Source organism: Pogona vitticeps, chromosome 7 (genome assembly GCF_051106095.1).
Source record: "Pogona vitticeps strain Pit_001003342236 chromosome 7, PviZW2.1, whole genome shotgun sequence".
Taxonomy (NCBI): Eukaryota; Metazoa; Chordata; class Lepidosauria; order Squamata; family Agamidae; genus Pogona; species Pogona vitticeps.
In genome coordinates, this window is record NC_135789.1 from 25,363,409 (window position 1) to 25,376,180 (window position 12,772).

Below are 12,772 nucleotides of genomic sequence, written 5' to 3' on the forward strand. Positions count from 1 at the left end.
CGGCACTTCCTGGAGGAATGCAAAGGCGATGTTCTTACTGCCGAACTCGAGGAGCCATTGGGGGTGAAAAAGGATGCTTCAGATTGCTCCCAGCTCATTTCGAAGCAAGCCTCAAAATTCTTCTCCACTCCTGATTGAAAGATGGTTTGGGGCAAGGGGTGATTTGCTTTGTTATCCCTGTAGAGCAGGCTTGTCCAACCTGCGGCCCAAGGACCGCATGCAGCCCAGGTCAGCTCGTAATGTGGCCCAGTGCAATTTTTTATTTTTAAAGAAATTCCAAAGTTTCAAGTTACACTGCCAGCGCTTGCGGTCAGAATGTGGCCGGGGCATGTCACAACAGTAGAGGGGGAGAGAGGGAAGGAAGGAAGGAGTAGGAGGGGAGGGGACAGGGGGGCTGCGTGACTGCATCGCGCCATCCCCATCAATAGGTGGACCCCCTCCCGGCCCCAGAAAGCCGCCGGAGTCAAGCTGGCAGCCTCTGCTGTCTGAGATTGCAGCTGCCAGTAAGTGCACTTGGAGCGGGGCTGCGGAGGAATGCTAGGGCTGCCCCCCCCCATGCGGCCCAAACCAAATGTATGTGCGTCCCAAACCAAATTTTCATCTTCTAATGTGGCCCAGGGAAGGTGAAAGGTTGGACACCTCTGATCTAAAACATCAAGCCCGTTTCTGGAATTAATTGAAATCAGTCCAATGTGGAGACTCCCGGCCTTTCTCTCACCCCCTGGGGTGCGTCTGAAAAATCCCAGGGAGTTCTTCAGCCTGATCCACCGCGATGGAAAACACGAGCGTTGCAAGGGTGGCAACAGCCAAGGAGCCTTGACTCAAGACCTGCAGGTTGTGTACTTCTGGACTCCAGTGGACTCTGAGGTTTGCACACTCTACATGCTCCAGAAAAGAGACACCCCCCCCGAAAGCCACACAGATCTGCATCTTCATGAATATAGATCACAACAAAGGTTTTTATTGAAATACATCAGTGGTTAACATATGATTACTGTTGGAAAGCAATCTCTTATCCAGTAACAATAACAACAATAACAACAATAACAACAATAACAACAATAACAACAATAACAACAATAACAACAACAACAACAACAACAACAACAATAACAATAACAATAACAATAACAACAACAACAACAACAACAACAACAACAACAACAACAATAATAATAATAATAATAATAATAATAATAATAATAATAATAATAATAATAATAATAATAATAATAATAATAATAATAATAATAATAATAATAATAATAATAATACGATATGGATTTGGCTCAATCTTCAGTGTCATTTTTGTCTGGCACATCCACAGACGAGCAGCAGAGACAGCGGGCGATGGATCTCCTTTTCTTTTCTTTTCCACCCTTGATGGCAAGGTTTGTTCCGAGTCAAGCCCAGGGAATTTCAGAGAGAGAGAGGGAGCCATGCGAGGAGCCTGTCAGCTGAAGACCCGTCTTTTTTGGTACCATGAAAGGTTTGGTAGAGAGAAGCAGCCAGTTTCCAAAGAGAGGAGGAGGAGGAGGAAAAGACGATGGCTTGACTGATGGTGTGCCTGTTGCAGACGACCAAGAGATGGGACAGCGAGAACTGAGGGCGTGGAGAGAGTAGGCAGAGCTCAGAAGGAGACAGGGACCGGGATTTGGCCAATAACGATGATGGGAAAGCAGTGCAGAGACTCGAGGGTGCTTCGTGAGCTTGGGCTCCTTAGTTAGTTCCTGGTGCCAAAGGAGGATCCTAGCAGAAGGCACAAGATGAAAACCTGCCTGTCTTCTTCTCCCTCCAGGGCCACTGGGGCCAAGACACTGGCCTCTGTTGAGGTTGGTTGAGGGAATGTCCGTCTCTGAAGGGCGCTGTGTCCCTCTCTCGCCCTGGAGCAGGACACCCTCAGTGCTTCTTTCGCAGGTCTCTGGCCTTCCTCGATACCTGAAAGCCGTCTGCCTTCACTCGAACGTGTCCAAGAACCAGAGGGCGGCTACTCTAGAGAAGTTGAGCCAGCTGATGGAGAAGCCGAAGTCGTCTTCCTGCCGTAGGACGAAGGCCGTTCTGTCTTCGGTGGCTCTCTCTAGGCCCCAACTTGGAGCTGAGCAAGAGAGCTAGAGGGAGCCGCTTGAGTTCCTGGTGCAGAGGTGAGAGGCGATGGAGGGCTTTCCTGATTCCTCTCTCAGTCTCTGAATGCCGACCCCACAGCAGCATCCCTTTCGTATTGTGTGCTTGGATTACAGGGGATTGACTGTCTGAATCCTGGATGTCTCGGACAACCCAGATAATGTGGTTGCTGACCTTGAGCCAGACATCCTGGAGAGTAGAGTCAAGTGGGCCTTAGAAAGCATGGCTAACAACAAGGCCAGTGGAGGTGATGGCATTCCAGTTGCGCTATTTAAAATCTTAAAAGATGATGCTGTGAAGGTGGTACACTTAATATGCCAAGAAGTTTGGAAAAATCAGCAGTGGCCAGAGGATTGGAAAAGATCAGTCTACATCCCAGTCTCAAAGAAGGGTAGGGCCAAAGAATGCTCCAACTACCATACAATTGCACTCATTTCACACACTAGCAAGGTTATGTTCAAAATCTTACAAGATAGGCTTCAGCAGTATGTAAACCGAGAACTCCCAGAAGTACAAGCTGGATTTCGAAGGGGCAGAGGAACTAGAGACCAAATTGCTGACATGCATTGGATTATGGAGAAAGCCAGAGAGTACCAGAAAAAATCTACTTCTGCTTCATGGAGTATGCAAAAGTTTTTGACTGTGTGGACCACAGCAAACTATGGCTTGTCATTAAAGAAATGGGAGTGCCTGACCACCTTGTCTATCTCCTGAGAAACCTATATGTGGGACAGGAAGCAACAGTTAGAACTGGATATGGAAGAACTGATTGGTTCAAAATTGGGAAAGGAGTATGAGAAGGCTGTATATTGTCTCCCTGGTTATTTAACTTATATGCACAATACATCATGCGAAAAGCTGGACTGGAGGAATTCCAAGCCGGAATTAAGGTTGCCAGAAGAAATATCAAAAACCTTGGATATGCAGATGATACCACTCTGATGGAAGAAAGTGAGGAAGAATTAAAGAACGTCTTAATGAGGGCGAAAGAGGAGAGTGCAAAAATGGTCTGAAGCTCAACATCAAAAAAAAAAAACTAAGATTATGGCTACTAGTCCCATCACCTCCTGGGAAATAGAAGGGGAAGATACGGAGGCAGTGACAGATTTTACTTTCTTGGGCTCCGTGATCACTGCACATGGTGACAGGAGCCACGAAATTAAAAGACTCCGGCTTCTTGGGAGGAAAGCGGTGACAAACCTCAACAGCATCTTAAAAAGCAGAGACATCACCTTGCCAACAAAAGTCCGCATAGTCAAAGCTATGGTTTTCCAGTAGCGATGTATGGAAGTGAGAGCTGGACCATAAAGAAGGCTGGCCGTCAAAGAATTGATGCTTTTGAATTGTGGTGCTGACTTTTGTCGGCAAGGTGATGTCTCTGGTTTTTAAGATGCTGTCGAGGTTTGTCATCACTTTTCTCCCAAGACGCTGGCGTCTTTAATATTCATGGCTGCTGTCACCACCTGCAGTGATCATGGAGCCCAAGAAAGTACAGTGATACCTCAACCTACAAACGTCCTTACTTACAGACATTTCGACCTACGGACAGCTCCGGCTGTTAGTCGATGCAAAATTCTGTGGCCGGAGCTGTCCGTAGGTTGAAATGTCCGTAAGTAGGGGCGTTCGTAGGTCGAGGGCGTGAAATTCAAACCATTGGTGGCAAAGAGCTCAGCCTCCCGGGGGTCCCCCGCCGCCTTGATCGCCGCCTTTGGAGGCCTCCTGAGGCCTCTGAAGGTGCCGATCGCGGCGGTGGGGAAGCCCTGGGAGGCCTCCCTACCACCATTGGAAGCCTACCCGTGAGGCCTCTAAAGGCACCATTGTTCGCAGCGGGGGACCCCCGCCAGACCTCCAATGGTGGTGGGGAAGCCCCCCGGGAGGCTTTGGACCAGTAAGTTGCTGCTTTTTTTCTTTTAAAAAAGTTGTTCTGGGTGGGTTTTGGTTGGGAGGTTTTCGCTGGGGGTGTGTGTTTGTGTGTTGCTTAATTTTTTGTTTTTTGCAGTCCCAGCGTGGGAGTTGTTCCAATGTTTATTTCTCCGCAAGGCAGTGGAAGACAGGAGGGCCTGGCGTGCTCTGGTCCATGGGGTCACAAACAGTCAGACACAACAACTAAACAACAACAAAATCTAAGAGTCAGATTCAGACTTGGGACTCTGACCTAAACAATGACTTGCCAACATCCCTGCTTATAACTTGTCTTTGCTCTGCTGTTTTAGCAGCTCCTCGGAGTCCCTGGCCATGCTCTGACCTGGAATGTCGGTCAATAAGGTTGCCACGTGTCTCACAGGGCTCATGAAAGCTCAGGGAAATACCTTTGGGGGAGAACCCATCATTAGGGACGGAGAGAGTTTGATGATGGCATCTGAGGTGGCTTGAAGCTCTGGGCCATCCTCTCTGCCCATCCCCAGTTGTGGCCAACGGCACAGCCCAAGGGTGGATTTAGGTACTGTGATGCCTCGCTTTATGATTGCCCCGCATTACGACAATGTTTTTCCATCGCAAAACGATGGTCTGAATAGGGGTTTTTCACTTTGCGATGATAGGTTCCCTGCTTCGGGAACCGATTCTTCGCAAAATGACAATTTTCGGAAATCTGATCGGCGGTTTCAAAATGGCCGCCGGGTAAATAAAATGGCTCCCCGCTGTTTTCTGGGACAGATTCCTTGCAAGATAGCCACCAAAAATGGCCGCCCTATGGAGGATCTTCGCTGGACGGTGAGTTTCTAGCCCATTGGAATGCATTGAAGGGGTTTCAATGCATTTCAAAGGGCTTTTTATTTCCGCATTATGACGTTTTCGTTTTACAGCGATTTCGCTGGAACGAATTAACGTCGTGATGCGAGGCACCACTGTACGCTGGGCAAGGCTGAATCTTGTACTCTTAACAGTATTTAATGTGGGTGACCCAGAACCCTCCATTGATCCATTTTGTTCAGTTTATTGATATTAGTACATTCCCGATCTTCTTACAACCATAAGCTTCTACAGACAGAGAGCAACCACATTCTTCTTTCATTTGTATGTTTAAGTACTGTTTATGCAAATCGGCACATGCTAATGTTTCATCTTCTGCGGTAGGGATAATTCATGCATGCCAAATGTGCATCGAAATTGTGAAATCTGTGACGAATGCATTTTTTTAAAAAAAATAAAGGATGGAACGCTTAGTGGAAGGAAGGAAGAACTGAAGAGGCCTCTTCCATGGGTCACCATTTCATTTAGCGCTGGCGCTAAATCCCCAAATTGTGGGCAGACGGCCACCCGGATTCTCTGTGTGAGCCTTTGCAAAGATGAGATGCGTCGGGGAAGGCAGCAATCTTAGGAAAAGTAAGAAGGCAGCAGGAAAAGAGGAGAACCTCATGTGCGATGGATTGACTCCATAAAGGAATCCACCACCTTGAGCTTGCAAGGCCTGAGCAGCGCTGTGAAGGGTGGGATCTTTCCGAGGATGTCAATGCACAAAATCGCCATAAAGGGAAAGCAACCGAATGGCTTCTAACAGCCACATGTAGCCATCATTCAGAGTATGGGGTTAGTAAATTCTTAGTCTATTCAAAGGGTTACGTAGGCAGGTTACGTAGGCAGGAAACAGTTTCTCAATGGCGTTGGTTCTTGAACAAAATGTCCCAAGGTCGGCGGGCTCTTGTCGTGTCCATGCAGAAGAACACACCCGTCGTACTTTTTTTGCACACGAGCTCCAGCTTTCTAAGAACGAGGGACCTTTCCTGTATAAAAGAAAAACCAGACACCCTTTTCTGTACTTCTTTGTGCAGCCCTTCAGGAAACCTCAGAAGCCAGAGAGGTCTTGTTGTCGTTCTCCTACTCGAAGGAAGTGGATAATTTGGGCAAGATTGCATGATGCTGTGCTTTCTCTCTTTCTCTCTTTCTTTCTTTCTCTCTTTCTTTCTTTCTTTCTTTCTTTCTTTCTTTCTTTCTTTCTTTCTTTCTTTCTTTCTTTCTTTCTTCTTCTTCTTCTTCTTCTTCTTCTTCTTCTTCTTCTTCTTCTTATTATTATTATTATTATTATTATTATTATTATTATTATTATTATTATTATTATTATTATTATTATTATTATTATTATTATTATCATCTCAGTGTGTGTGTACGTCGCTATTTCTCTTACGCTGGAGGCAGAGTGTTCATCCACCAGGCCCTATGTTCAAAACAAACCAGAAGGGCTATTTTAGACTGCATTAATAGAAATATAGTTTCCAAATCCCACAAGGTGCTAGTCCCCCTCTATTCATCACTGGTTAGGCCTCACCTTGAGGATTGTGTCCAGTTCTGGACACCACACTTCCAGAAGGATGCTAACAAATAGGAGCAAGTTCAGGGGAGGGCAGGAAGGATGATGATCAGGAGGCTGGAAACCAAGCCTTATGAGGAAAAGCTGAAAGAACTGGGCATGTTTAGCTTTGAGGGAAAGAAGACTGGCAGGAGATAGGATAGCATTTTTCAGATATTTGAAAAGCTGTCGTACAGAGAGTGCAGGGCACACAACAATGGGCTCAAGTTACAGGAAGCCAAATTCCAGTTGAATATCAGGAAAAACTTCCTAACTGTTAGAGAGCAGTACGAGAGTGGTACCCATGACTTTCAGAGGTGGCTACCATGCTGGAAGCCTTCAAGGGAATATTGGCGAATCCTCTGTCCCATCTGCTTGGATTTGGATTCCTGCCTTGAGCAGGGGGTTGGACTTGATGGCCTTAGAGGGCCCCTTCCAGCTCCAGCCTTCTAGGATTCTGTAATTCTATCATAACCCTAAGAAGGCATTTGGGGACCAAGTCTTGATTGTTAAAAGCCTGCCTGGAAAGATGGGTCTTCAACTGTCAGCAGAAGGATAAAAGGGAAGGGGCCAGCTTGCTCTCCTGTGTTGGACTGCAAGTGCCAGAATCCCCTCCCTAGTGTCATGGGGGGGGGGAATGCGTGTTAGGGGATTCTGGGAGTTGTAGTCCAAAAGAATAAATGTGGTCCAGCTTTGGAGGCTCCTAATCCCGACATGTTGGAGCTGTCTTATAATTTCCTCAGGGATGTTGGATAAACACTCTGCTCACCGTCAGACACGTTTTGTGGCACGAGGACTTCAGTGGAAAAAAAAGCCACAACTCTCTCTGGACGCAAACATGTTGAAACTGAAGCCATCCTCCTTTGGGCACATCATGAAATGGCAGGATTCTCCGGAAAAGATAGTCATGCTGCGAAAAGCCGAACACAGCAGGAAAGGGGGAAGGCCCAGATACAAGATGGACGGACTCCCTCAAGGAAGCCACAGGCTTGAGTTTAGAAGAGCGGAGCGGGGCTATTGGAGGGCATTTTGGAGACAATAGGGTCACTGGAAGGGCAAGGCAACTCACTGGCAAGTAACAGAAACGAGAAAAGTCAGAGGTCCAAAATTATGCTGTGGAGGAGCTGATCAGAAATCACACTATGAGGTTAAGAGATATGTATGTGGTGGGGAGGTAAGGGCCTGGGGAAATCCCTCTTTTTTCAAATTACAAAGCAGTTAACAAGTTTCCGAACGAATAGAACGAAGCACAGAATTACCCAAACACAACATGTCTGACTGCAGCTCCCATTATCCCCCAAACAAAACTCTTGTGGGTGATGGAATTTATACTCCAATGTATCTCTAGTGTCACTCCAATGTATCTCTAGTGCACGGGAGGTGGCTCTACTCAGTGGGCCATCCTGCCTCGTCCTTGAGGTGAGTTGGCAGGTAGCTCCCCCCTGGTCACCTGTGCAATGTCTTGTCAGGAAAGGAAGGATGGGCAGGAAGGAGGTCACGCCTTGTCCTCACTGGCCTTTTTCTTTCTTCTTTTTTCCTGATTCTATTCCAGCTTCCATTGTTTTCCTGGAGATGCCCAAAGGAAAGAGGTGGGACGCCAGGGCTGAAGGTTGGACAAGCCGCTCCACGCGTGTTTTGGGACGAATGTGGCATGGCCTTTAGTCCACCCCGAGTTGCTCTGCAGGATTGGGAAGAGCCGATCTGGGCCGACATCCGGACAAGAAGTTCACCGCAGAGCCGTGGCCAGGATACTCCACGGCATCGGTAAGAACTGCGAGCCTCCTATGTGTGTATTTGTGTGTGTGTGTGTGCGTGTGCGCGCGCGGTGGCTCCTTTGAAGATGCTGGCCGAGACTCGTTCCACGAGTCATCCTCTCGGGCGCTCCTCTCTGCTGCCCCAGCCAAGATGCAGCATCGGGCGCGGACATGGCTCTGGAATCCACAAGAACCATAAAAAGGGACGTTGGCCGAGCCCCTTCCAGCGGGGCCTGTCAGAGAGGATCAGGGCCCTGTGGCCGCAAAGACCACGAAACGGGTCAACTGGAAGAGGTCGGCTATGCTGGGACGAAAGAAGGGCTGAGTGAGACCTTCTGAAAGCTCTTCAAGAAATTACGAAGCTCTGGAGGTCGAGTCTCGACAACCGGAGGATGGCTAAGGCTGCCCCCCCATGCGGCCCAAACCAAATTTTCATCTTCTAATGTGGCCCAGGGAAGGTGAAAGGTTGGACACCCCTGCTGTAGAGCATGCCCACCTGGTGTGATGGATAACGGGACAGGCTAGAACTCTGGAGACGACCGAGCTCCAAATCCCTGCTCTTCTGGGAAAACTCCCCGGGGTCGAGGAGGTGGAAACCACTCCTCAAATATCTCACTTAGCTTGAAAGCCTCGTTAGGGTTGCTATAAGCCAGTTCCGACTTGGCAGTACAGAACAAATCCGCTCAAGTTCCCCTGCCCGGCCCTGGTCGCTCTTCTTTACCCTAACCAAACGAGGAAGGCCAAATCCAAAATCCAGAAACCCCAGCCAAGGATCACGAGAGGAGAAGAAGGATGGAAAAAAAAAAAGTCAAAGACATCTAAGGAAGTCTTTGATTTAGGCGATCTTGATGCAGGTGGTGGGTGTTTCAAATCCTTGAGGATAACTGAGAGCTGTCTCCACCATCACTTCTGTCAAGGCCTCCGTAATTTGCCAATGTGTTTCCAGGGTCTTTTGCACACTCCCAGTTTGCCAAAGACTGCTGGATTGCTAAGAAAGAAAGAAACAACCCATCTCGTGCTTGAGGTGCATCAGCAGATGTGTTTGGTAATGCAACTGGCACGATTTTCTGCAAAATGGCGTTGGGAGCTTTCTGCGCCATTTCTTCCGGCAATAGCTTTTATTCAAGGCCATTGTTGTCCCTTCCCTAACACCCCTCAATGAACCACTGCGCTCTGACCCCCTCTACCATCATTGAGTCTCAACTATCCCACCCACTACCCCAGAACACAGGCAGAGTTTTAACTCCTGTCCTCTGAAGATGCCGGAGACTGATGAAGCATTAGGAAGAAAAACCTCCAGAACACAGCCAAACAGCCCGAAGAAAAAAAACCCTGTGAAAGCCTTTGAGAATACATAATAGTTAGTCATTAAAATGCCAAATCTTTTTTGCCTTTCCTCTTTCTTTTTAAAGTAACTTCCCGGAGCAGGGGATTTTCCAAGGGTTTATCCCTTGTGCAAATCACGTGCAACAGAAGCACCGTGAAATATCTGACAACGCTCTTAGAGGCTGACTAGTTGTTTGCAGCCGAAGCGTTCATGCACGTGGGCTACAGCCGACAAAAGCTTATGCCACATCAGATTTGTCAGTCTTTTCAGTGGCCGCAGGCTGTTCCTTGCAATGCAGGAAGGGGGTCATCAGCGAGGCACTGAAGGGCAGGGGGGAGCGAGGAGATATGCCCTTGGGTTCCCTATAGGGCTGGGAGTCCCATCGGCCTTAGCCAGCATGGCCAGCGGTGAGGGATCACGGAAGTGAGCGATCCTGGACATTCAGCTCCACCTTTGAGGGACACAGGTTCCCCTGTTTGGAGGGGGAACGCTCCGTTTCCCCCAGGAAAGCCCCTTTTATAGTTCCACTCGTGTATGTAAGAGGAGCCAGAAGTGACAAAAAGATCCAGCAGCAAGGAATCAAGCCTCCAGGAGTCCCAACCTATCCCCTTTTAGATAACACCCAGGAGAGATGCTCTCCGAAAACTGAATAAAACAAAAATAGAACTCTTGGTTGTGACACTAAACTAGACAATGGTCTCCTGTGGAGATCCTAGGTGAGCCACACACAGCCCTTCATGCTGCTGTCCTCGGGACTCAGGATGGGGTCCAACACGCAAACTTTCCAAAGCGATGCGAGGAGGGCTTATAAATAGCAATGAAGTGACAAGGCTTTGTCCCGTGGCAGACAAAATAACTCCTCCGGAGGCCCTTGGAATCCGGTCCCATTTTCCGTTCCTTCAGGAGGAGGAGGAGGAAGGGCCTGCCTGAAACTGGGGGCGGGATGGCAAGGGAAGAGAGGGCAGGGAGGCCAAATTCCAGGGGAACGATTAGGAGTAGGAGAGGAAATCTAAATTATATTTTGCCTCTCTGTCGAGAAAAGTGCGACCATATTAGGAACTGAGCGCCTTGTTTTTGCTTTGCTTTTAAGGGGCGGGGGGAGAAAAGGCAATGACAGATCTCAACTGGCTGCAGGAATAGGGCACTGTCCCACCCTCAGAGGCCCTCCGGCAGGGCCGGCCTACCCCTTTCAGCGTCCACCACCTGCTGTGGATGATGGAAGTGTTTAAAAGTGGCACGGGCCAACGGGAGAGGGAGGTGCTTTTCACCTCTCCCCTCAGACTTGAGGCATCTCAAAGAAGCAGGTGCGATCAGTTTGGGGTGGGGTGGGGGGAATGCCTCCATGCCTTCCCTCCCCTGCACAATGGGTGATGTTGTAATTGGGAATGGGTTGCGTCCATGCATGAGAAAGAAGGGGACACTCTGTGCTCCCACTTTGCTGAACTCTATGGTACAAAAGGGCGCTCAAGATCCTGTGAGCCACAGAACTGGAAGACAGACCCGCTGGGGTGAATCCCCCGGGGTCCTTCCTATGTATGCAGGAGTGAAGACACACAGTCTCAGTGTGTTTGTGAAGCGGAAAGTCATGGGATATAAATAATATTTGTTAAATTCTTTCCTCTGATTTATTTTGCCTCCCAGCAATGACAAACCTAGACAGCATCTTAAAAAGCAGAGACATCACCTTGCCGACAAAAGTCCGCATAGTCAAAGCTATGGTTTTTCCAGTAGCGATATCTGGAAGTGAGAGATGGACCATCAAGAAGGCTGACCGCCAAAGAATTGATGTTTCTGAATTGTGGTGCTGGAGGAGACTCTTGAGAGTCCCCTGGACTGCAAGGAGATCAAACCTATCCGTTCTGAAGGAAATCAACCCTGAGTGCTCACTGGAAGGATAGATTCTGAAGCTGAGGCTCCAAGACTTTGGCCATCTCATGAGAAGAGAAATCTCCCTGGAAAAGACCCTGATGTTGGGAAAGAGTGAAGGCAAGAGGAGAAGGGGACGACCAAGGATGAGACGGCTGGACAGGGTCATTGAAGCTACCAACGTGAATTTGACCCAACTCCGGGAGGCAGTGGAAGACAGGAGGGCCTGGCGTGCTCTAGTCCATGGGGTCATGAAGAGCCGGACATGACTTAACGACTAAACAACAACAACAATCTTGCCCCCCTCAGTGGGGAACTTTCAGGTCCGGTGAGATTCCTCACCTCCAGACGAGTGAGACAAGAGCCTCTTTTATTTTCCCCGTCATTATGGTGTCTGTAATTTTTGCACCTTCCCTGGGCAAAGCCAGGCATCGTAAGACAGGAACTTGCAGTCTAGTTGGTTTCCTGGAAACCTCAGGAGCCCAAGTCAAGTGCTCAACACCCTTCAAAGCCAAGTGGGGACTCCCTGGCCTTCAGAGAAGAAGGGTGCAGGAGTCACCCAGTTGCCTTTGATGGAACACAAGTGGAATTGCCAAAGGATCTCAAGAGCGCCAACCCAAAGCCAGGCAGGGCTGGATTGGACCCGGAACCTCTGGCGGGATCTCTCCAGTTGGTGTCTACTGAAAGTGCTCAAAGGAGGTGAGAAGGTTACAGCTGGAAAGCATGCCACCCCCAGAGAGGAGGGGTCCTCGCCTTGAGACTGAGCCCAGCGAGGTTCCAGAGACATGGTTCTGGAGATCCTTTCTGGCACTGAAAAGAACACGAGGCCCTTGGACTTCACCCTCCAGGCCAGAGGACGTTCCTGGACTGGTGGAAGATTTGGGCAGCTCTAGGCCACGTAAAATACCACAGGAGGTCTCTTCTCAAGCCTCCAGGCTTTGCTATTTTGGTATTTCCAGTCCATGATTGGAGACGAGGCTGTTTCAAGCCTGGGAAGCTGCGGCGTGGAAGTGATCTCTCATCTGCAGCTCCAGGAACGAGGAGCCTAGCCTTCTGTTCTTCTCTGCCCAAGGGAGCAAGGAATTCTTGCCGAGCTCAGCGTCTAGGCGTCGGGTCTGGTTCGGGTATCGTCCTCCGAGATCCGCCCTTGCTGTGTCAGCAACTGCACGGATGGGTCTCGTGTTCCTCTCGGGCTGGATCCGAGCCAGGGGACATCAGGCAAGGCTTCCTCAACTTCCCAGGGGTCTCTTCCTCCTCCCTCCCCCCCCCAGCCAGGTGTGTGGCCCAGATTCTGCAGACGTCGCGCCTCCTGGTTTCCTGAGCAGTTTTGAGGGCAAGCAGGCAATGTCAGCTGCCGGGAAGATTCACAAGCACCTCTCTGCCCAGCCAGCCAGATGCGGTGCCCGGAGCCTTGTTCTT